General features: G+C 26.6%; 1 protein-coding gene and 2 non-coding genes across 3 annotated transcripts in view; all 3 read left to right on the forward strand.

The window, feature by feature from the left end:
• LOC113389003 (apoptosis-stimulating of p53 protein 1) overlaps positions 1-26,390 on the forward strand; it is a 217,786-nt gene that overhangs the window by 11,677 nt on the left and 179,719 nt on the right. The gene's annotated exons all lie outside the window — the stretch shown is intronic.
• Trnaa-cgc lies at positions 15,630-15,701 on the forward strand. The gene has a single exon. It is a non-coding gene; the product is annotated as a tRNA-Ala (tRNA).
• Positions 19,309-19,390, forward strand: Trnal-aag. The gene has a single exon. It is a non-coding gene; the product is annotated as a tRNA-Leu (tRNA).

Genomic DNA, 26,390 nt, shown 5'->3' on the forward strand with positions numbered 1-26,390 from the left:
GTAAATATCTAGAACTAGAACTAGAACAAGAGTTCTAGAAATAGAGGAAAATTTGAGAGGAGCAAAATAGATGGATTTGGGAATAAAAGTTGGTGGATGGTGATGGGGTTTGATGTTATTTCAGAATTTTGCAAAAAGAGTTAAGGATTTTTGATTTGTAGATTAAAGTAGAAGCATTAGAAAATGTTCTGCTCAAATTTTGGAGTTCTGGTAAATATAATGTGACCCCTAGACGTCCTTGAAGATATGACTAGTTCATCTCTAACCTGGATCACTTTTCAAGTTTTCAAATACACAAAATTTTGTTAGAAACCTCATCAATTGTAATATAGGAAACTAAAGTAGAAGCATTGCAAAATATCCTGCTCAAATTTTTGAGTTCTGGTAGTTATATTGTGACCCCTAGATGTCTTCGAAAATATGACTTCTTTATCCCTCACCTGGATCACTTTTCAAATTTTTGGTAAATACACAAAATTTTGTTAGAAACCTCATTAATTTTACTAATAGACATTAAAGTAGTCATATTGCAAAATAGTTTGCTGAAATTTTGGAGTTCTGATAACTATATTGTGACCCCTACACGTCCTGGAAGATATAACTTTCTCAACTCTCACCTGGATCATTCCTCATCTTTTTGTTAAATTCATGAAATTTTGTTTGAAACCTCATCAATTTTAATATTAGGCATTAAAGTAGTCATACTGCAAAATCGTTTGCTAAAATTGTGGAATTTTGGTTAATGTATTGTGACCCCTAGACGTTCTTGAAGATATGACTTCTTCATCTCGTACCTCGATTATTTCTCAAATTTTTGGTAAATACACAAAATTTTGTTAGAAACCTCATTAATTTTACTAATAGACATTAAAGTAGTCATATTGCAAAATAGTTTGCTAAAATTTTGAAATTCTGGTAACAATATTGTGACCCCTAAACGTCCTTGAAGATATGACTTTTTATTCCTCATCTGGATCATTTTCTCAAATTTTTGTCTAATACACAAAATTTTGTTAGAAACCTTATCAATTTCAATATTGGACATTGAAGTAGTCGTATTGCATAACAGTTTTCTCAAATTTTGGAATTCTGGTAACTATATTGTGACCCCTAGGCGTCCTTGAAGATATGACTTTCTCAACTCTCACCTGGATCATTTCTCAAATGTTTGTTGAATACACAAAATTTTGTTAGAAACCTCATTAATTTTACTAATAGACATTAAAGTAGTCATATTGCAAAATAGTTTGCTAAAATTTTGGAATTCTGATAACTATATTGTGACCCCTAAACGATCTTGAAGATATGACTTTCTCATTCCTCACCTGGATCATTTTCTCAAATTTTTGGTAAATACACAAAATTTTGTTAGAAACCTCATTAATTTTAATGTTGCACATTGAAGTAATTTATTTCGTAAATTATTCAATTTATTTCAACCAGACCAAATTTGCATCATCCTTGTTTTCGTTTCAGAATTGAAAAATACGATTTATTTCCTCCTTTCACATGGTCATCGTCTAGTCTAAATCCTCTAAAATCTCCTATGAACTTTTCCAAAGTCGACAATAGAATATTTTTCCATCGGAGGAAAAGAATATCCTATCTGTCTGATGATATCTTTGGAGGATTTAACAAAACTGCCTTGGAGGACATTGAAATTTTTCCAAAATTTAAAATTTCTACTATCGATTACTTGATTTTCTTATCCCTTATCCAGGATTCATTTATTTATTTACCAGATTGATTATCCAATTTGGTGGTAACTTTTATCTATTCTATAAATTCTGTCAGCAGATTCTTTGTATTTTACAAACAAGATCAGACTAGAATCCTCCCTTTAGAGCAAAAGGGTTGCAAATAAATCTCCGCATACGGCGAAGGCAATTTGGAGACTATTCACATGCAAATTCCGGAAAACACTTCAACACCAACCCCCTGGATATCTATTTTAAATAAATATATACGAGGATTTGTATATATATATATATATATATATATATATATATATATTTGTATATATAGGTGCCACGATGTGTATGTGTGTCCCGAATAGACTCCTAAACTACTGAACCGATTTTAAGTTTTTTTGGGTCATTATGTACATGTATGTTGTACTTAGGTAATAGGTCATAATGAAAATCCCTGGTAATATTTGAAGTATTAAAATTTTGCTAGTTTAATAATTTGGTATAATTTTGGTTAATTTTATCCAATTTATGACATTTTTAGTTTAATTTTTTAACATTTTAAAATATTATTTAGAATTTTTAATATTTTTGGGCAATTTTTTATGTAATTCACCAGTTGTTTTGGTAAAACTTCTTGGTAAATCATTTTTCATAATATTTCATAATTTTATAAATTGGTGTGTGCAATTTATATAGATTTTATTATGACAATTTGGTAAAATTTTTTGTTGATTTCATCTAATTTATAATATTTTTGGTTTAATTTTTTATTATTTGGTCACATTTTAATTATTTTGCTCGATTTTTTTATGATTTGGTCGATTTTCTAATAATTTGGTTGATTTTTTATAAATCTTGGCAAAGTTTTATGGTTTTATCATTAATTGGTTCAAATTTTAGTAGAAATTGAAAAAAAATGATAAATTTCTAAATTTATTAACCAAAAATTTGAAAAAAATGCTATGCTATAATTTTAAGAAAATATTAAAAAAAGAAAATTTTACATATTTGAAAAATTGTAAAACTTTTTTTAAAATAATAATTGATTAATTTTAGCAAACTACTAATAATAATTTTGACTAATTTTGGTGATAATTGTGGTGAATTTTTAATAATTCTAGAGCTTTTTTTAAGTCTTGATATTTTTTTTGTACTTCTGATATTTCTTGATTTTTTTTGACAATTTTGGAGAATATTTGATAATTTTGCTAAATATATTTTTGATGAATTTTGGTGAATTGAAGTTTTCAGTGAACTTGGTAATTTTTTAAAAAAGAAATAGAAAATTCATAATATTTTTAATGATTTGGATGAATCTTTCACCAAATATATAATTTTGTCAAATTGTTAATACATAATTATAATTTTATCAAATTTTTGATAATTGTGAGTAACTTTTGATGATTTTGACATTGTTTTAAAAGTTTGACGAGTTTTTAACGATTTTAGCAATTTTTTTATTATCTTGACGAATTTGTAATAACCTTGACAAATTATTAGTAACCTTGAGAAATCATCGAAAATTTTGATAAAGTATCAAAATTCTTGGCAAATTTTTAATATTCCTGAAGTCTGAAAATTTTTGGAAAATTAAACACTAAAATTAAAATTAAAAATTACAAATTTAAGTCCTATGAGTTCAAATTGTTGAAAATAAACTTTAACTCTCAATAGCTCCAATTGTGGCCCCTTCTTTTCCAAACCATGACCACCACTGTAAAATGCATTTACTGCATCCTTTATTCATTAGAATCTCGTCTTCTATTTTCTTCTATTTTTATCCATAGACTCTGTAAATCTATTTATTGATATATTCTGATATGCAAAATGATTGCCTATTGCCAAGTAGTTGTCTCCGGAGCTGAATTTCAAACTTAGATTTATTGCATTGGAGGAAAATACTGTGATATATATATATATATATATATATATATAGTTATATATATATATATATATATATATATATAACTATATATATAAGAATGCTTAATAAAGAATGCTTAAGAAAGCTATAATAAAGAATGCTTAATATTTTTAATGTGTTCTGTAATCATGGTTTGATTTTGTCGCGGATTTTGTTTTAGTCTTTTTATTAAATATATATATATATATATATATATATATATATATATATACTAGTTTTCCCCTCTAGTGTGAATTTTTTCCTAACCACTTGTGTTGATTTGACGACACATGAATAAATATAAACCGCCACCAAGTGGGTGCTCTTTGGTGGTCCCCCACGAGCCCCCTTTACAGATTTTATGAATTATTCAACGCAAATCTTTTTCTGGGTTTTTTTCTCTTTCTGGAGATATGTTGCGAATTCGGAAAAAAACGACAGGAGACTAATAAAAAAAATAAACACAAACAGAGGTTGACATATTTAAATTTGTAGAAAATTATATGGATGATCGATTTTGGGAAAGAATTTTGGGGTTGGGGAAAGATTTTGGTGGGAAAAGAGTTTGGGAATTTGTTGATTTGAGAAGTTTGATGAATAATTTTGTAGTTGATAACTAAATCAGAGCTTAAACTGAAATAAATTATCAATAAATTTAAATAGTTGTTATAAGATCTTGCAAAGTACATTTGTGCGGTGTATTGTTTATAAATCTTGAAATATTTGATGAACTTTAATGTCATATGAGAAAAATGTATGCAAAATTGATTGATCAATGATTTTTGTTAACATTATAAAGCTATACAACAACTCGGTATACTTTAAAATCGCAATTGAATATACAACTTTATCTAAAATTTCATCACACGTTCGAGACATGTTCAAAGGAGTTTAGTTCGTAAAGCATTTTTTTATTACAAGTCTTGTAACTTTTAAACATTTTGTCTAATGTCTAGACAAATTTGTTTAAAATTAAATTATCTGCAGTTTTCTCCAACATCATACGACTCTATATCAACTCGATATACTTTAAAATTGCATTTGAATACAAGCGTTTATAGTGAGCACTCTATAAGTACATGTGATATTACTTTCGCTTATAAAATTTGAACCGTACATCATATATAAATGTATTATATAACAAATTTGCTTAAAATTAAATCATCTACAACTTTCTCTAACAAAATATGACTCTATATCAACTCGATATACTTTAAAATTGCATTTGAAAACAATCATTTATAGTGAGCACTCTATTAGAACATGTGATATTAAGATATATAGCACCCTATAAGTACATGTGATATAAGATCGCTTATAAAATTTGAACCGTACATTCTATATAGATGTTATATATATCAAATTTATTTAAAATTAAATTATCTACAACTTTTTTTGACATCATATGACTCTATATCAACTTCATATACTTTAAAATTGCATTTGAATACAATCATATATAACGAGCATTCTATAAGTACATGTGATATTAAGATATATAGTACTCTATAAGTACATGTGATATAAGACCGCTTATAAAATTTAAACCGTACATCCTATATAAATGTGTTATATAACAAATTTGTTTAAAATTAAATTATCTACAAATTTTTCTAACAACATATGACTCTATATCAACTCGAAATACTTTAAAATTGCATTTGAATACAATCATATATAATGAGCACTCTATAAGTACATGTGATATTAAGATATATAGTACTCTATAAGTACATGTGATATAAGACCGCTTATAAAATTTAAACCGTACATCCTATATAAATGTGTTATATAACAAATTTGTTTAAAATTAAATTATCTACAAATTTTTCTAACATTATACGACTCTATATCAACTCGATATACTTTAAAATTGCATTTGAATACAATCATTTATAGTGAGCACTTTAAAAGTACATGTGATATTACTTTTGCTTATAAAATTTGAACCGTGCATCTGATATAAATGTTGTTTTCAACAAATTTGTTTAAAATTGGATTATCTACAAATTTTTCGAACATCACACGACTCTATATCAACTCGATGTACTTTAAAATTGCAGTTGAAGAATATGATGTAAAATTTATTTATGTGTTTTGCCCTTAAATCTTATTATAGAGTCGGTTAGCAAATCCTTAGAAATGTCTCGAATTGTTTTCGGAATTAGCAAAAGCCAATTACCTGGTTTCAGGTGTAAATGTATTTGCAAATAAGCCCTTTGAAGCCCTGAAGGGTTCAAATTGACAGAATTTGCATTTGCAAATGTTTGCAGAAGGATTTAATCAAAATTGGAATGAAAACCGATGAAATATTACTATTATAGAATTTTTTATTTTATTTTTTCTATTTCAATTCTGTCTATTTAAATATTGATTCTATTCCTCGTGTTTTGTGTTAGACAAAGTCTTGTTTAGTCTTAAGGACTTAAATCTGCAACTTTTGTCGAAATCTTCAGAAAACATAAGGACGAGTACAAGGAACCCTTATAAGAGGATTTGCAGGTCGAAATGCTTGAAATCCTGTTAAAGTTACCACAATTTTGCATATGTTGTACCTTTCTGATACGAAAACCACTGAAATCTTAACTTTTTACCAGTATAATATATATATTTATATTACATAACTTTTTTAACTTAAAAAATTATCACCAGGTTCTACAAATAATGATAAAAATTATAATAAATTATGATTTTTTTAATGTTATTGTTTATTATTAAGGTAATGTTTGGAGTCAAGTTTGCTACTTTTTAAAAGAATCGAAAAAACACAAATTTTATTAAAACGAAAATAATTCTATTTTATTTAGGTTCCTATAAATTATAATTATTAATACATAAATAGTAGAGTATTTATCTATTATAGGTACTGTAACTTTTAAACCATTTGTCTAAATGTTAACAAAATATTCTACAAATTTGTTCAAAATTAAATAATATATGATATCTCCTAACATTATAGGTTTCTATAACAACTCACAAGTATTATTTTTTTGTTCTAACTAACAATTTTTTAATATATTTTGTGAAATGTAAATAAATCCAAAAACATTTTAAGCTTTCCTTTTACATTTCGAACTTTAATGATTTTTAATAATATAAAGTTGTTCTAAACATTATCAACTAATTAGTCCTAATTTATAGTAAATTTTATACATTCAAATTACGCAAAATTCAAACAAATGCAAGAACAAGTACTGTCTACGTATTGAATGTCAAGGTTTAGAGATTTTTTAAAATATAATTTTGTTCTAAATGTTATTAATAAATTTATACTAATTTATAGTAAATTGTATTAGCTTTTTAGTGACATATAACAATAAATACATCTTCTAATAATATTTTGGTGAATAACGCAAAACTCAAACAAATGCAACAAAATTCAATGTCAAGGTTTAATGATATTTATATACTTATTCTATATACTTTTGTTCTAAATTTATTAACTAATTTAACTTTTAAACTTGCTGTTTGATCGAAAAACAATATTTGAAGAATTTGTTTAAAATTAAATATTTTATAATATTGTTTAATATTATAGTGACCTACAGCAATTCGGTATACTTTAAAATAATAATTGAAAAATAAAAGTTATACATAGATCTCTAAAACAGTTCACTCATTTATGTGCATTTATTTATTATAAATCTTGCAACTTTTAAAGCGTTGGTATAAGATAAATAAAACATTTGGCAAATTTGTTCAAAATTAAATTATCTACAATATTTTCTGACATCATAAAACTCTACAGCAACTCAGTATACTTCAAAATCAAAATTGAAACTACAAACTATTTTTTTTTTGAGTGTGTAACCACCACCAGCTCTCTATCTATTATTATATTCGTGTTTTGTGTTTTGTATCGATTGTTTTGGAGGTGTATGTAAGACCACCACTAAGGTCTGGTAAAATACCCTTGAACCTCACATACATCACATAATCCTGAAGGGATGAGGAAAAATCAACCCCAATCGGAAATAATAGACGAATGATATATATATATATATATATATATATATATATATATATGTTGACAGTGTTTAAATTTTATGTTGAATGAGAAATTAATCATACATTTCTTGGAGGGCGTAACATCAAGTAAAAAATAAATAAGGTAAAGATTTTTTTAAAACATCTTCATTTTTCCATACGTTTCGACGTAAAATTCTACGTCATCATCAGTGGTTTTGAATTTCTTAGATTATCACTTTCACATATTAACACAGCTTGTAAAAAACTAATAATTGGAAACCAGCACCAAATGTCAGTAATTTCCTTTTAATAAGGAATAAAAAATAAAAAGTAATTAATAATTAAAATATAATCATATATTCGTGTATCCGAGGCTCAAAGCCAAACAATAATGATCCTGAAATGTCGGTTTTTGTATAAACCCTAGTTATGAAGCAGAATTTTCCCATAAATTGCAATAATTACTTCTACAAAGTATACTTATCTCAAAATCCACTATTTGTCTCTATCTCACCTCTGGTTATTAACCCTAATATTTTTACTACCTATACCTTAAATTCTAATATTTTTATCCCTAAATCTTAGAATTTTGTCCCAAGAGTCCTTTGCCAAGGTATCAATATCGAATTTCCTTAGAAATTCGCATATCTCCTCGTTTGATGTCTCCGAAGGGACATCTATAGTTACTAGCCCACTATCCGATATTATATATATATATATATATATATATATATATATATATATATTGTAGTGAGGATATTATATTAAATCTTTGATGTAATCCTTAGAATAGAAGGTTGAATATCAGGAGTAAGAGATTGGCATTTCTTGAAGATCTCGATGGTACTTAGGAAAAGTACTCGTATCTTGGGAAATTGATAAAATAGGAACTGATATTGATATTAAAAATAACTAGTGGTGTATGGCATCGTGTCTTAAGGCAACTTGCTGGAACTTCCCGTAACGTAATGAAATATTCGAGAAATTTTAAACGTTTTCAAATATATTATTACGAATACTGTAACTTTCATTATTTTTGCTATATTGTTATATCTGAGCAGATCTAATGTAAATCATAAATCAATTTATCTCCCAATCGCCATTTCATTTCGAATTCAATTTCAAAAAAAATAGTTGCTCAATTTACACAAAATTGAAAAAAGTGCTCCCGCATAGTCACAGTCTAAACGCATTTGCAAATAATTCTGTGCGACCTCTTCACTTATACTATGCTTAGCTTGCCGGCATTTTCACATTTTTCAATAGTTTTCTCACAAAATTGGTAAAAGTGCTCCAGTACACACAGAGTCTAAACGCACTTGGGTGAACATTTGTACCAGAGTGGCGCTTAGACTGTGCTTAGTCTGGGTGATTTTTTGAATTTTTATCCAAAATTACAAAAATATTTTTTGAAAAAAAAAATGAGAAACAATTTTTTTTCCAAAAGCAATTATTTTGTTAAAACAAGCAGTTTTTTAGATCGTTTGAATCAGACGCTCAGTTCTCTCAAAAACTGCCGTTTTTTGCACATTTAGCTTTGTATCTCCGAAACCGCTGGGCCTACCTTTGCAAAAAACTAATCACCTCTTCTTCCAATCATTACAAATGGAATGTTTTTTAGATCATTCAAATCGGATGATCCGTTTTCTCAAAAATTATTTACACTTTCTATTTTCTGCACTTTTTGCTCCGTATCTCCGTAACGGCTGGACCTGCCTTTGCCAAAACCTGATCAGCACATCTCCCTATCAATAGGAATCGAATAATAATTGAATTACTCAAGTCGGTTAAATCGTGGACGAGCGGACATACAAAACACACACACACACACACACATCCATTAGTTTTCTGATGTATGCCAGTAAAATGTTCAGAAACGTTCAAAACGTCGAGAAATGCAAAAATTTTCATTTTCGATTTTCGGCCCATTACTTTAACTACCCTACGGGAAATTAATTAGAGATTTGATATTAATATTTTAATACTTGACACACACACTTTTTCTAAATTTAGTCGCAATCGATTCAAAATGGCTTGAAGCCTCAATAATTAGCGAATCGGATTTTTGTGCAAAAACATAAACTTTGCCTTCGGGAAGTTAATTATCAGGATATTTTTTTAAGCCCTTAATTACCCCTAATCCTCCCCTGTCCTGAATTCATCTCCTCTCCTATCAAATTCGATAGAGTGCATTCGTATGATGTGTGTCTCGACTCTTGTTGATTTTTTGCGAATAAAATAGAAAATTGGCGCAGAAAAATCGCATGAAGCAGGAATAGTAACACGTGGAACTACGATATGCACTCTGTACGAGTTTATAATGTAATATGTTCCACATAAAAAACTTGAGATGCTCAAACGAAGATGATTTTTCTATTAAAAAAACATAAAATTATTTTTGCATTGCATTAGGTTTTAGTTGACCCAAAGTGCAGGTACTTGTTGCACTGCAATTAATAAAAATAAATAATAAAAAATATTAATAATAATTGTTTTTAATATTGTCGAATGTAAAATGTTCTATTTTGTGACTTAATTATTGTACAAAATACTTAAGTATGTTTACAAAAGATGTGAACATTTTTAAACAGAACTTAATCGAGCTCAGTTTGAATGAATTCATTCACAAAGCTTATCACATATTAATAAAAATCACATATTTAGAAATTGTGAAAATTTAGATTTTTTTCGTAGTTTTGAAAAAAAAAATACTTTGTAAGTTTCAAGATTCTTTCTTGAGAATTTTGAAATTTTCATTTTGTTTTTTTTTTGTTATTTATTTAAAAATAATTTTTAAATCTTGTAGAAAAATCTATCTTTTGAAAACTTCGAATATTTTGCCTTTTTTATATTTTCTAGTTTCATCAAATTGACTTTTTTGTAAATTTCGAAATTTTTGTTCTTCTTTGAAAATTTTGAAAGATTTTTAGTATTTTTTAAATTTTGAAGTTTTTGTACTTTTTTTTGTAAATTTCGAAATATTTTTTTTTTTTTTTGAAAACTATGAATTTTTTTTATAAAAATAAGCTTGAAATCTTAGCTAAAAATCTATTTTTTGAAAACATCGAAATCATTGCCCTTTTTGAAATTGTTATATTTAGACCAAATTGACTTTTTTGTAAATGTTGAAATTTTTGTTCTTTTTTGAAAATTTTGAAAGATTTGTGCCGATTTTTTTCTCTTAGACTTTTAGGATTTTTTTTAAATTTTATTTTTCTAGTTTCGAAAAAAAATATTTATTTTTGTAAATTTCGACCTTTTTGTTTTTTTTTTGAGAATTTTGATCTTTTACGGTATTAAAACTTTATTTTTTTTTAAATTTTGAATTTAAAAATAATTTTGAAATCTAGGAGAAAAATCTATTTTTTGAAAACTTCGAAATTTTTGCCCCTTTTTGAAAATTTTATATTTTGACCAAATTGACATTTTTGTAAATGTCGAAATTTTTGTGCTTCTTTGAAAAGTTTGAAAGGTTTTTTTCTTTAAAATTTTAATTTTTTGTCCAAAAGTAGAAAAAATAAGTTTTTTAAAAACTTTTGGAATTTTGAAATAATAATAACGATTATTTGAAAAGAATATATTTTTTTGAAAACTTCCAAATTTTTGCCCTTTTAGAAATTTTCGAAAAAAATAATCATTTGAAAATTTTGTATTTTGAACCAAATTGACATTGTTGAAATTTTTGTCCTTTTTGGAAATTTTTGAAAAGTTTGTGTCGATTTTTTTTTAAATATTTATTTTTTGTTCAAAAGTGAAAAAAGTAAAAAAAAATAAATATTTTGAAAATTTTTGGATTTTTAGAAATTAAACAAAAAACAATTATTTAAAAATTTTGCATTTTGAAAAAGCTGACTTTTGTGAATTTTGAATTATCTTTTATTAAATAATTCAAAATTTTCATTTTTTGTCAAAAACAGTTATAAAATCTCAACAAGGTTATAAAAAATTCCTTTTTTCCTTTACTGCAACTTAGCCACCTTGAGTACTCCTATAAATATTCACTGCCAATTCAAGAACCGTGTTCATTTATCCTACACCATACACAACTAGTTCCTATTGAATTTATCAGATATTATCCCTGATTCCAAATGTTTGGAAACCAATGATATACAAGTACAATATTCGCAGAAACTATTTTTAGATTCGCGATATCGATATTTCTGTAGTGTTCTTCTGCTCTGAGGACATTGCACAAAATTCGATTGAAATAAAAGTACTATCATGAAAATAGAAATATACATGTATATATATATATATATATATATATATATATATATATACTATAAAATATAAACAAAACGTTTTTGCATTACTTGTTAGATATTTTAAATTTTACAAGGGTGCTTTCATATAAAGTTTGTGAGTTATTTGACAAAAACCAAAAAAATGTCCGGAATTTTCTATTTATTGCTACTAAAGAATAAAATATCGAATCATCATTTGATCAAGTAAAATATTTAAAAACAAATATATTATAATTTGTACAGAATCGTATGAGTAATAAAATCAAAAAAAGTATGCAACCTGATATCTTTTGAATTTTGCTCTGTAATATAAAATAAGAATCTTTTACCTCTTAATATTTTTCCCCCAGCTCTCTGTCTATCACAACAGAAGTAAAACAAGGTAAGTCACGCATACAAAACGGCAAACGGCGACTTAATTACTTTGCGATCAACTCACCCTTCTCACTCGGATATAATGTTTACCCTGACCCAAAATGGACGTGTATAGAAGTTAGGGGTTGGAGGTGAAATTACTTTGTGTCACGAATGTTTGTCCGGAAAGTACTCCTAAACTACAGAACCGATTTTAAATTTTTTTTGCTTGGCATGTGCATTGTTATCCAACTTAGGTTATAGGATATATTAAAAATTTTAGAGTGTATTGGAAATGTCAAAATTTTGGAAATTTCGATTAATTTTGACAGTTGTGAACTCAGACTTTTTTTTACAATTTTTAAATAACTCATAGTTTTTATATGGGAGCACGTTTTTTGAGTTAGCTTACCAGAAACTAGATAGAATTTACTACGATTTTGTGCCTACAGTTATATACACTCCGATATAAAAGTTTTGAATAAAACGACTTTGCGATGTACCAATTTGTCAAGACTCCTAGTCAATTTCCTCCTGGCAAATATGCAAATTAATACCTCACGTCCTGAAATATTACCCAAGATCTTAAACCCTTGTTAAAGCTATAGTCTTATGCTATAACTATATACTATAAAACGACTTTATTCCTTGATTGCATCGTCTTAAATTTTAATTACAATCCAATTCGAGGGAAGAAATATTACATTCCAGAAACAGGACCACAAATCATCCCCGGAACGTCGGAAGGTTTTGATTTATTATTGAGGATAAAAATCAAAATGGAGTGGAATTTTGTGTAATAAAAACATAGATTTATATTTAGACAAATGAAATTCAGAATTTGTTATTTTTGGAATTAATTACACGTCAGTGTACACGGTGGATATGGTAATATGTATATTTTGCATGCATTACCGGGCTTGTGGTACTTTTCCGGGAAAACACTCATAATATTTTAATATATTTATATATATATATATATATATATATATATATATACAACTATATAAAGCAATAAATATGTAATCTCCAAAAGTTATTTTCTGTAAAGGGACAAAGTTAAATAATCTCCATTGAAAGAAAAAGCATTTCTCTCGAGTTTCTGGATACAAATAATTATTACAAAGACTTCTAATCTCTTTAATGAAATCATTTGGAGAATTTACTTCACGAGAACACCCACTAATAGACAGGGTGCTAGTAACAAACTTAATAATATAATTGTTTGTTTTTATAATACAAAAAAACTAGTGGTGCATTGCAGTATGCTGCAGTTAACCCAAACTACTGGCATCTATAGCATTGAAGTTAAATGCTCAATAAAAAACAATAAAAATTAATTTTAGTTTTTTTAATAACCTTTTCTGTAAATTGAATAGAAAATTCCATTACAATATTACAAAGACGCTTTGCAGAGTCGTGTTTTATTAAACTTGTTTTATCGTGTTACAGTTTTGTATCATTTTTCATCTGTGAAATCGGATATCAGCAAAATAAATTAATATAAGGCTTCTAAGTTTATTGTTTGTTTTACACCTGAAGTCGGTCGATTGGAAACGTTATTGATTTTTAGGTAAATAGAACAGTATTGGACAAAATCCGGTGCTGATGGCTTAATTAAAAAAAAAGATAAAATTTAAAAATAATTAATAATTTAAAATATTATTTTTGAATTTATATGAAAACTTTTATTGCCAAGTGAATTTTATCTAGTTTTACCCAATCTAACTGAAAAGAAGTGGTTCCTTATAAAATTTTTGAGTTATTTGACAAAAACCTAAAAAATGTCTTGAATTTTCTATTTATTGCTACTAAAGAATGAAATATCGAATTATTAGATACTTTAAATAAATCGATCGTTTTCCAAAGTGAATAAAATCAAATTGTCTACTAAATGTGACCGGGGAGGGTCGAAAAGTTACCCTTTTGAGGGACAAAACAAATATAAAAGTTTCGGCTTCGCGTTAAAAACCACCCTTTTCAATGTCAATGGATAAACCTAAATGTTATGTGAAATTGGAGCGAAAATCAAGTGAAAATATTTCATTCTGAATGAATAAATTTGTGAACGAATTCCAAAACATAGTAGAGAAAATAAAAGTAAATAATTATTAGATAATATATATTTATTTTTTGAGTAAGTCAGTGTCCATTTACAAGTCTATTTAGCTGATTAAAATTGTCGCTCGTTTATAAATTCCAAAGGGGTGCATTAGAAGATAATCTAAAGGCTTTAAATTAACATTTTTCAACAATAAGGGCCAAGGGGTGACTTTTGACACCGAAAGGAATTATGAGAAATATTTATTAAATTGTTAAAACTTATTTTCAAAGAATGAAGTAAAGATAAAGGGTGAGGCTACATAGCAAATAATTGTAAACTCTGCAAACTTATTTGTTATTTTCTTATATAATACACTCATTTTCATGATGTCAATTCTAGAAAAATCAGAATAGTGACAATTTGCTACCTTCATTTTGCCAACAGGCAAACATTTATTTTACTATATCATATGTTTATTGAGAAACCTAAAACCTGTTCCCTATTAATGGCCAAACGTCGTCTAAAGTTAACAAGAAATGTTTTGGCAACAAAGATCGATTGCCACTTTTTGATCAGACGACGATGATGATGGTAACCTGATATCGTTTTGGTGGAGGAAAATCGCTACTTCCTTTTGGAATCGATATCATTATTGTAGGAATTGGTGGCCAACGTAAAATATAAAGAAGCATCGAATTCAAAGTCGTTTTTTTTTTCAAAACTTTTATACCAGAGTGCATATACCTGTTTTAACGGAAATGTTGTAAATTTTATCTAGTTTTTCCTAACCTAACTAAAAAAAGAGTGCTCCCATATAACATTTGTGAGTTATTTTAAAAAATGCAGAAAAATTTATGCTACTTTTAGTTTATTCATAGTTAGGTTTGCAATCCCTGTATTCTCTCATATCCATAACTACTTCTAAGATGAATCTCGAAGATAAAACTACAAACAATTCTTCTCGGGCTTTTGTACCGACATACCACAGCACCGCCGGTGGTCTTTCTTCTGCCGGAACTCCGCCCTCGCATTTTAGCTAAATTTTAGATTGATATATCTAAACTAATGTAAAAGATACATGTAAAGTATGTTAGTAAAAGCTATAGAGAATTGTATAAGCTTTAATTTTGTCTTTTATAGGTTATAAATCAAATAAACCGTTTTCGAGATTTTTGCCAAAAACTAGATAGGTGCACCCGTAAAGTATTGGAACACTAGGTTGTTATTCAAGTGTAAATATCTCTTATAATATTAAAACCACATAATACATATATTAACATAAAATATGTAAAATTCTATAAGCTTTATTTTTGTCTTTTACACTTTTCAAATCCTTTACCCCGTTTTCGAGATATTTGCCAAAAACTAAAAACGCGCACCGAATTCTCCGTACAAACTGCATACTTATCACTCTACCTTCGCCTGGGGGTGTAACTCAGTGGTAGAGTGTCCGCTTCGCATGCGGAAAGTCCTGGGTTCAAATCCCAGCTCCTCCAAAAATATTTTTTTAAAATGGTAATAGTCAATAAATTAAAAATTTTTTTTTGGAAATTACAAGTTTAAATATTGTATTTTGTTTTAAAAAAATAATAATTACAAAAGTAAAATTTTAAGTACTTGTAATTCGGCTTGGAAGTGTTGAAGACACTTTTTGGTAGTTTGTTTAAACAATTTAAAATTTCTGGTTTTTGTGAAGGAAATTTTGAGATTTTAATTTTTTTTATTAAAATATAGATATTGAAAAATGACATATCAAAATTTTATAATTTTGCAGTAAATATTTTACAATTGACGAATTTTTGAATTTTTTTTCTTGTTACAGTATTTATTACAACTGTTAAATAATTAACATCTAGCAATGATGATAAATAATAGCACAAATTTAAATAAATAAGAGTGCAAAGGATAGAATTTATATTAAAATAATTTCCGTAGTATGATGATTTAACATAAAATAAAAGCAAATATTAATAAAAATAAAATTAATAAATAATATAGATAAAATTTCTGAATAATAAAATAATACTAGAAAAAACAATAAAATATAACAAAATAACAATATTAGAAATAATAAGATAATAATAATAATAATAATAATAATGTTAATGTTAGCGTTTACAAATGGCTATTAATGATTTTTGAAAATAGATTTTGTATTATAGGTTTTTACCATTTTGGCAAGTAGTTCTAAAAAAAATTTATATTTTGTATTTGTGCTAAAAAATTATTAATTTCAATATATGTTATTAAAATATATATATTTAGGATTAACATATTTAATTTAGAGTATTTTAAAACAAACCAAAAAAACATTAAATAATGTATTTTGTTTATCAAAAATAATAATAGCAAATATATTATTTAAAGTACTCGTAATTGTACGTGGAAGTGTTGAAGACACTTTTTGGTAGTTTGTTTAAACAATTTGAAATTTCTTGTAATTGTGGAGGAAATTTATAGATTTTAAAATTTGTTATTAAAATATACATATTGAGAAATGACATGCTAAATTTTTAAAATTTTGCAGTAAATATTTTAGACGTGACGAATTTTTGAAAATAGATTTTGTATTATAGGTTTTTAACATTTTGGTAATTAGTTCTAAAAATTGTACTTGTTGAAGTGTTGAAGTGTTGAAGACACTTTTTGGTAGTTTGAACTTTAAACAATTTAAAATTTTTTGTAATTGTGGAGGAAATTTTATGGTTTTAAATTTTTTTATCAAAATATACATGTTGAGAAATGACATACTAAATTTTTAAAATTTTACAATAAATATTTTAGACGTGACGAATTTTTGAAAATAGATTTTGTATTATAGGTTTTTCACATTCTGGTAGGTAGTTCTAATAAAAAAAATTATATTTTGTATTTGTGCTAAAAAAATATTAATTTTAGTATTTGTTGATAAAATATATATATATATATATATATATATATATATATATATGTAGGATTAACATATTTTATTTATAGTATTTTAAAATAAACCATTTGGGCGTGGTGAATTTTTTTATAAAAATATTTTATTTAATTAAATAGAAATTTCCCTGCGTTTACCCAATAAACTATTTATATATAAAATTTATTTATTTTGTATTTGTGTTAACAATTTATAAATTTTAGTATTTTATACTAAAATTTATATATTTAAGAATAACATATTTAATTTACGGTATTTTAAAATAAACCATTTGGGCGTGGTGAATTTTTTTATAAAAATATTTCATTTAATTAAATAGAAATTTGTCTACGTTTTCCCAATAAATTATTTATATATAAAATTTATGACAAAAATTTGTTAATTTTAGTATTCATAAATTGAATAAAAATATTTTAAAATATACAATCTAATTTTACAATTTTTGTATAAACAATTAAAGTGTTAAAAAAATTTTCACAATATAAAATAAATATTACTGACATGCATTTTTTTAGGTTTTGCATAAATATTTCCTAAACTATTTAAAATATTTGAATAGTGTAAAAAACAAAATTTTAGCTTATAAAATTTGTGATATTTTCTAGTAACATACATGTAACTTATTTTTGTTATTTACAAAGATATACGATACAGAAATCTATATATAGATTTGCCGAGTAGACAAAAATACTGTTTTGCTGATTTCGAAAGTAGGACAAAGTATTTCATATAAGTTTAAACAAAATTATTATATGAATATATAAAATATATAATATAATATATATAATTATATATATATATATATATATAATATATATATATATATATATATATATAATATATATATATAATATAAAATTAATATTAATTAGCAAAATTATTATTTGAATATATAATATTAACTTTAATGAGTTAAATTAAAAAATTTCTTCTCTTTGCAAATTTTTGGTTTATTATTAGTAGGTTAGGTACAAAATTTCACTCTTTTTTTTTCAATACCTCTAAAAATATGCTAAATTTATATAAAGTGTATATTAAGAATTTGTAACTTATTAAATTTACCAAATATTACCTGAAGACACATTTTTTGTATCTATTTTCGTATTAGAGACAATTCGGTAAAATTAACTTAATTTATATAAATTATACTACAAAGCCATATTTAGTGATTTTTTTTTTATTTACATATATACATTATTTTCATATCTCAGTCAGACAGAGGTGCCTGGTATGAGAGATTATGAAAAATAGTGAAATTTTAATTTATATTACAATTTTATATTAGTACAAATATTTCCTAAAGTATACAAATTTGTAATGAACTTTATATGGAGGATTTGTTGCTTGATAAATTTACAAAATTTTATTCTGATATAAGTTGTATGTATCTTTTTTATTTTTAGAGATAAATATACAAAACTGCCCAAGGTTCTATTAATAACTTGTAAACTATGCTGAATTTATATAAACTATTACAGCAAAAAATGAAGCTTATTGAATTTACAAAAACTTATCTAAACACACTTTATACCTATCTTAACTATTTTTAAAAATGTATTTACATCGAAATCAGAGTTTTATCTGTTGGTAATCAAGGTAGCAAGTTCCAGTAGTTTATTAGTAGTCTTTTTTAAATATCTTAAAAAATATGCAAAATTTATATAAAGTGTATATAGAAAATTTGTAGCTTATTAAATTTACTGAAATTTATCTTAAGATACATTTTTTGTATCTATTTTAGTATTACATATAAATAATAATTTTGACTTTATTCATATAAATTATACTACAAAGCCATATTTAGTGGGTACACAATTTTTATATTAGTAAAAATATCTCCTAAAGTATGCAAATTTTTAATAAAATTTATATGAAGGATTTGTAGCTTGATTTACTAAATTTTTGTACGTAAATTTACAAAATTTTCTTCTAATACAGGTTGTATCCATCTTTTGTATTTTTAGAGTTAAATATACAAAACTGCGCAAGGTTCTATTAATAACTTGAGTAGATACCAATTTTTACATTTTGTTAAATATCTTGCAAACTATGATAAATATAAATAAACCATAAAAGCAAAAACTGAAGCTTATTAAATTTACAAAAACTTATCTAAATGCACTTTATATCTCTTATCTATTTTTAGAGATTTTAGAGGAGTTTTGTTTGTCTTTTATCGAGGTAGCGTGGCCGAGCGGTCTAAGGCGCTGGTTTAAGGCACCAGTCTCTTCGGAGGCGTGGGTTCGAATCCCACCGCTGCCAAAGGTTTATTATTTCATTTAAAATAGTAAAAATAATACTTTTGATATTACAAAATTGTTTATAAAAATCTGTAATGTTTATTTTATAGTATGGGACTTTAATATTTCGAAAAATGTAGAAGGCGCAGTCGCAAGTTGTAAACAAAGATAGGAAGGCACGTGTGTGATTTTTTGTTTTTTGGTGATTTATGAAATTAATTATGAAAATATTTAAGATACATGTAAAGTGTGTTTGGGCAAAATTTAGGTTGTTTAATAAGCTTTAGTTTTGCAGTTTATGGTTTATATACATTTCTCATAGTTTATGAGATATTTAAATTTTTATGTTGTGTACACGTTTGCAATAGAGTATTAGGATCGGGACACTTTTTTTAATAGTTTTTGTCAAATAACTCACAAATTTTGTTTGGGTCACTCTTTACTTTAGTTAGCTTAGAAATGAATAGATGAAATTTACTATAAACTCACATAAATAATTTTATGCACTTTGATATAAAAGTTTTGTATAAAACGCCTTTGAATTCGAAACTTCATTCTTTAGTAGCAATACATAGAAAATTCGGGGCATTTTTTTAGTTTTTGTTAAATATTTCAGAATGTTTATATAAAAGCATTTTGAGTTAGATAGGGTGAAACTAGATAAAATTTACAACATTTCCTAGTGAACACTTTTATACACTCCGATATAAGAGTTTTTGAATAAAACGACTTTGAACCTGAGTTTTATTCTTCACTAATTCACAATAGAAAATTTGGGACATTTTATGTATGACTAAATTCACTATTTTTCTACAACTATTTCTCTAATGTTATTTCTGAGTAAGCAAAATAGCGTTTTACGACTAGGTCAGCTATTTTCAGGACGAAGGACACAATAGTTTCCCCAAAATTCTTAATAAAATGCGTAAGGACGGTTTACGAGTACGCAAAGGCAAATTTTGCATTCTTGTTCCTCGCAATTTCTATGCAAAACTATAGACACAGTTTTTCTCAAACATTTACTCTAAAAAAATGATTAAGTAGTGGTGTATGGCATCGTGCTTTAAGGCAAATTGCTAGAACTTCCCGTACCGTAATGAAATATTCGAAAAATTTTAAACGTTTTCAAATAGATTGTTACAAATACTGTAACTTTAATTATTTTTGCTATCTTGTTATATCTGAGCAAATCAAATGTGAATCATAGATTAATTTATCTCCAGAACATTAACAGTCATCATTTCATTTCGAATTCAATTTCAAAAAAATAGTTGCCTAATTTACACAAAATTGAAAAGTGTTTCCGTAAAGTCACAGTCTAAACGCATTTGCAAATAATTCTGTGCGACATTTTCACTTATACTGTGCTTGGCTTGGCGGCATTTTCACATTTTTCAATTTTCACAAAATCGGAAATGTACATAAACAGTCTAAACGCACTTGGGTAAACATTTGTACCAGAGTGGCGCTTAGACTGTGCTTAGCCTGTGTATTTTTTGAATTTTTAATCCAAAATTACAAAAATATTTTTTGAAAAAAAAATTAGGAACAAAATTTTTTTTCCAAAAGCAATTATTTTGTTAAAACAAGCAGAAAGTTCTTTGATTCATTCAAATCGGACGCTTAGTTCACTCAAAAACTGCCATTTTTTGCTCATTTAGCTCTGTATCTCCGAAACCGCTGGACCTGCCTTTGTCCAAAATTAATCACCACTTCTCCCCGTCATTACGAATCGAATGTTTTTTGGATCATTCAAATTCGATACTCCGTTCTCTCAAAAACTCGATTTGTATTTTCTGCACTTTTTGCTCCGTATCTCCGTAACGGCTGGACCTGCCTTTGTCAAAAACTAATCAGCACATCTTCCTGTGAATAGGAATCGAATGTTTTTTAAACCATTCAAATCGGTTGATCCGTGCGCCCGAAAACGTGGACGAAAGAATGCGGACATACAAAACACACACACACACACATCCATTTAGTTTCTGAGGTATGCCAAATTGTTCAGAAACCTTCAAAACGTCGAGAAATGCAAAAATTTTCATTTTCGATTTCCGGTCCATTACTATAATTACCCTACGGAAAGTAAAAAATTAAAATTCATCTTGCAATCCATTGACACAATGTAGGCGCTGAAAATTACCATACGAATCGATCATACAACAATAGTGTGTATGTATTTAAATAAATACAAATGTAAATTTAAACCAGAACCTAAAGACAACATTGACAATTGAATACAATGGACCAGTTGTCGACGATTTGTCGATCATTGTCGATTTTTTTGACTTTCCTTTCCTTTGGGCTTGGCCAAAGGTATTCCACCAGGAAAAAATATACTTCGGCAGAATTCCATCCAAGAAAAAAAGAGTGCGCGTATGGTTCACACGCGATTGACGTAAATCTTATTTGCTACTGTACAAGATGGCATTTAAGTGAAAATAAATACATCATATAACAATTTTGAATAATGTTCATCAGTAATATGGTAACACTCGTGATGCACACATTTATTAGTGTCGTCAATCATTATACACATTTATATAATGGTGAAACTATAAATTATATATTTATGATAGCATTAAAAATATGTATAATATTTAAAAACAATAATGCAATTAAAGTCATACTTCAAATATGACATGATCGGTTTGTCATTGTAATTAGCATTTACGACATGGACCTTCATTAGAGAAATGAAGTAATTGCTGATTAATAAATTCTGTAATATTTGTTCACACAGTGGATTATGTTAAACAACGCCTAAACAAATATTATTTACATAATTTCATTGATCATCATATAAAATTGTGTTTGAAGAACTTCATGTAATTAAAATTAACATACATTCATTGACTGCTTGTATTTTTTTTTACTTTTGCGCTGGCGATATAATCTCATTTTTTGAACAGCTGCAATATCTGTTTTGCCTAATAATATTTTCCATTTTAATAACTTCAAAGATTTATAGAAACTACTAATAATATAGAAATAATTTCTAATCAATAAACTTACGTTTAGTACACGGCACAAATGTTTAATTTGTTTCATTATTTTCAAGGCACAAGGTAAAATATTTTTCTGGTTACCCAGGCTATTTTTCATTAAATCAAGATTTGTACTACGATGTAACTTTAAAATGTTTATTTAACTATACCAATTTCTTTGTTGATATCGGTACGCATACAACGACAAATCTCTATTCACATACACGACGACTAATCACAATCGACCCGTATAGAAATGATATCATCGAGAACGACTCTGCCGTAACGCACTTCCGTTGCATTCGTACGAATTTACACCCTAGTCGCGCCTAAAGAAATTTTACTTCAAAAATATATTTGTGCAGAATTTTTTGTACAGTCACATATAGATAGGAAAAAATAGACTTTTGATAGTGAATCTCAATTTAAAAAAAAAATTGCAAGAAAAATCCATTCACTCCAATAGTCTTCTGGTATAAAAACTCAATTTTTGCGATTTTTCAGGCCCTTTGTCTGAAGTTTTCTATCCTCTATACAACCCCTTATTGTTATCTCAATAAGTGGAAAAAACATCCCTTACATTTCATCCCTTGTGTTCATCCATGCATCAAGCCCATCAATTTTTCAAATTCGCCCAAAAATCATAAATTATATCGAGAGGTAAATAAAGTGTGAAAAATCACTAGGTCATCCACACTTTTCATTTTTCATATAAAAAATATATAGATAGATTGTAGAGATATTTTGGAAATTGGATTTGCAAGGGAAATTTACTAAATTCTTGGAAAAATATAAAAAAAACTAGTGGGGTGTATGGCATCGTGCCTTAAGGCAATTTGCTGAAACTTCCCGTACCGTAATGAAATATTCGAGAAATTTCAAACGTTTTCCAATAATAAATTATAAATACTGTAATTTTCATTATTTTTGCTATCTTGTTTGTTATATCTGAGCAAATCAAATGTAAATCATAAATCAATTTATCTCGGGAACATTAACAATCGCCATTTCATTTTGAATTCAATTTCAAAAAAAAAAATAGTTGCCTAATTTGCACAAAATTGAAAAAGTGCTCCCGCATAGTCACATTCTAAACGCATTTGCAAATAATTCTGTGCGACATTTTCACTTGCACTGTGCTCAGCTTGGCGGCATTTTTACATTTTCCGATTGTTTTCACACAAAATTAAAAAAGCGCTCCCAGTACATAAACAGTCTAAACGCACTTGGGTGAACATTTGTACCAGAGTGGCGCTCAGACTGTGCTTAGCATGGGCAATTTTTTGAATTTTTAATCCAAAATTACAAAAATATTTTTTGAAAAAAAAATTAGAAACAAACATTTTTTTTCAAAAGCAATTATTTTGTTGAAACAAGCAGAAAGTTCTTTGAATCATTCAAATCGGACGCTTAGTTCTCTCAAAAACTGCCATTTTTTTAACATTTAGCTCTGTATCTCCGAAACCGCTGGGCCTACCTTTGCCAAAAACTAATAACCACTTTTCCCCGTCATTACGAACTGAATGTTTTTTGGATCATACAAATCGGATCATACAATCGATTTCTATTTTCTGCACTCTTTGCTCCATATCTCCGTAACGGCTGGACCTGCCTTTGCCAAAAACTAATCAGCACATCTCCCTATTAATAGGAATCGAATGTTCTTTGAACCATTCAAATCGGTTGATCCGTGCGCCCGAAAACGTGGACATACAAAACACACACACACAAACACACACACACATCCATTTAGTTTCTGAGGTATGCCAGCAAAATGTTCAGAAACCTTTAAAACGTCGAGAAATGCAAATAAAATCATTTTCGATTTTCGGCCCATAATTCTAAATAAAACCTTAGCCAACTGTACTTTATAAAGTTAATCCTAAAGGACAAAATGTCAAGATTTTTTTTTCACTAGATTATATGATACGGAACCTTTTTCGTAGTAACTTGTGCAGACAATTGTTTCTTTTTATTCCTTAACACAATACAAAATAAAAGTTACTGAAAAAAGTTAAAATCTTTATTATTTCGAACAAAAGGAAACAACTTTCGAACAAAAGATAAAGACGGAAAGTGAACTGACAAATGTCCTTTTTTTGAAAGGACTTTGAAATGTCCCTTTTTTTGTTTCTTTTTATTTTTATTGCTAAAAGACAAAAGATGTTCCTAAAGGGAAAAAGGACATAAATTTGAGGATATATATTAGGTAATCCAAAATTTGTTGCATGGTAAACAATTTTTAAAATATTATAAATACTATCAATATTATACTGTGTAATAAAATGATTTTACAACTTAGTATATAAATAAATTTTGCAAAAATTATAAAATATTCAACATAATTCTATAAGCCGTTTTTGAGATAAAGATATACCCTTAAATTTGTCCATATTGCTCGATCAATTTGCTCCTTTGAATATTTCGAAAACCAATCATTTTTTGGTGATTGATGTTAATTTTTAATATTTTTATTAATTTAAACTGAGGAACCGTAACCTTAAAAAGATTTCTAGAACACTCAATAAAATTTAATAATAAAAATGATCATTGAAATGAGGTCTTCGTCCATTTTTCATATGTAATATATACGAGTACTGTTATCACCCTTGGGTAAAAAACTCATATTTTTTTATTTGTTGCCAATTTTTGTAATTAAATTGATGATGTTGTCCCAAAATGTTTTGTTCGATAAAAGTACCTATTTTAATTTTATATTATATATATATATATATATATATATATATACATATATATATATATATATATATATATATATATATATATATATTAGAGTAGTTTCATGTGTTTTCAAGATCAACAAACACGAAACTCCAATATCCGTTTTCACATATATTACTTGTAAATAAATAAACCCAAAGACATCATCAAGTCTTTGTCTCTTGATGTCTTGATGAAATTTAATATAAGGAGACATTGTGCCTATTGGCAAGTTGCTAAAAATCCCCACGAAAACATAAAAACCCTGAGGAAATCCTTAGAAAAAATTATTGAATTAATTTTAAATTAATTATATTTATATTATATTGCTAAAGAATGAAATATCGAATTCAAAGTCGTTTTATTCAAAACTTTTATATCGGAGTGTATAAAAGTGTTCCCTAGGAAATGTTGTAAATTTTATCTAGTTTCATCCTATGTAACTGAAAAGGGGTGGTTTCATATGAAATTTTTGAGTTATTTGACAAAAACCAAAAAATGTCCCAAAGTCGTTTTATTCAAAACTTTTGTATCGGAGTGTGTGTAACTGTTTTAATGGAAATGTAGTAAGTTTTATCTAGTTTTTCCCTATCTAACTAAAAAAATGTGCCTCAAATAAAGCTAATTGATTATGAAGAAACGGGTCGGCCAATCTTTACCAAAAATTAAACCACACAATTTCTATTTTATAATCTAAGTTGATTTTATCGATTACATTTTTATAGGTCTGGCATTATTCAGTTTAAATTAAAATTTATTCTTATATATTATAATATATCGTTAAAAACTTAATAAAATTGTTAACAAAGGTTTAATATCTTTCTGAACAAAAATAAATATGAAAAATTTAATAATAAAATATAAATAAGTATAAATTTAATTTATACTTGTAAAATTTAACATTTTTCAATCTAAGTAGATTTTATCGGTTACATTTTTTGCATCTAGATTATTCTGTTCGGATTTATCTCGATTCTCATATATTATCATATATCATTGAAAAGTCTATAAAATTATCTATCTATAAATTTGTATATAACACTTTGTAAGTGTTAGAACAAAATTATATACAAATAATTCTTTAAACTTTGAAATCAAAATCTTTCTAAGGCGTCCACATTGTTTCAGCTTCAACGCTTTGATTTAAAATTATATTTATTTTGTTATAATTTAATTAAATATATTAACAATATTATATATCATTAGAAAGCTAATAAAATTATCTATAAATACGTATATAAAAAATTGAAACTCTTGGAACAAAATTGTCCAGGAAAAAACTTAAAAAAATGTAATTTTTTTACTTTAACACTA

The sequence above is a fragment of the Ctenocephalides felis genome, unplaced genomic scaffold (genome assembly GCF_003426905.1).
Source record: "Ctenocephalides felis isolate EL2017-DRISC unplaced genomic scaffold, ASM342690v1 CF-g0.4_SCAFFOLD_03573, whole genome shotgun sequence".
Classification (NCBI taxonomy): domain Eukaryota; kingdom Metazoa; phylum Arthropoda; class Insecta; order Siphonaptera; family Pulicidae; genus Ctenocephalides; species Ctenocephalides felis.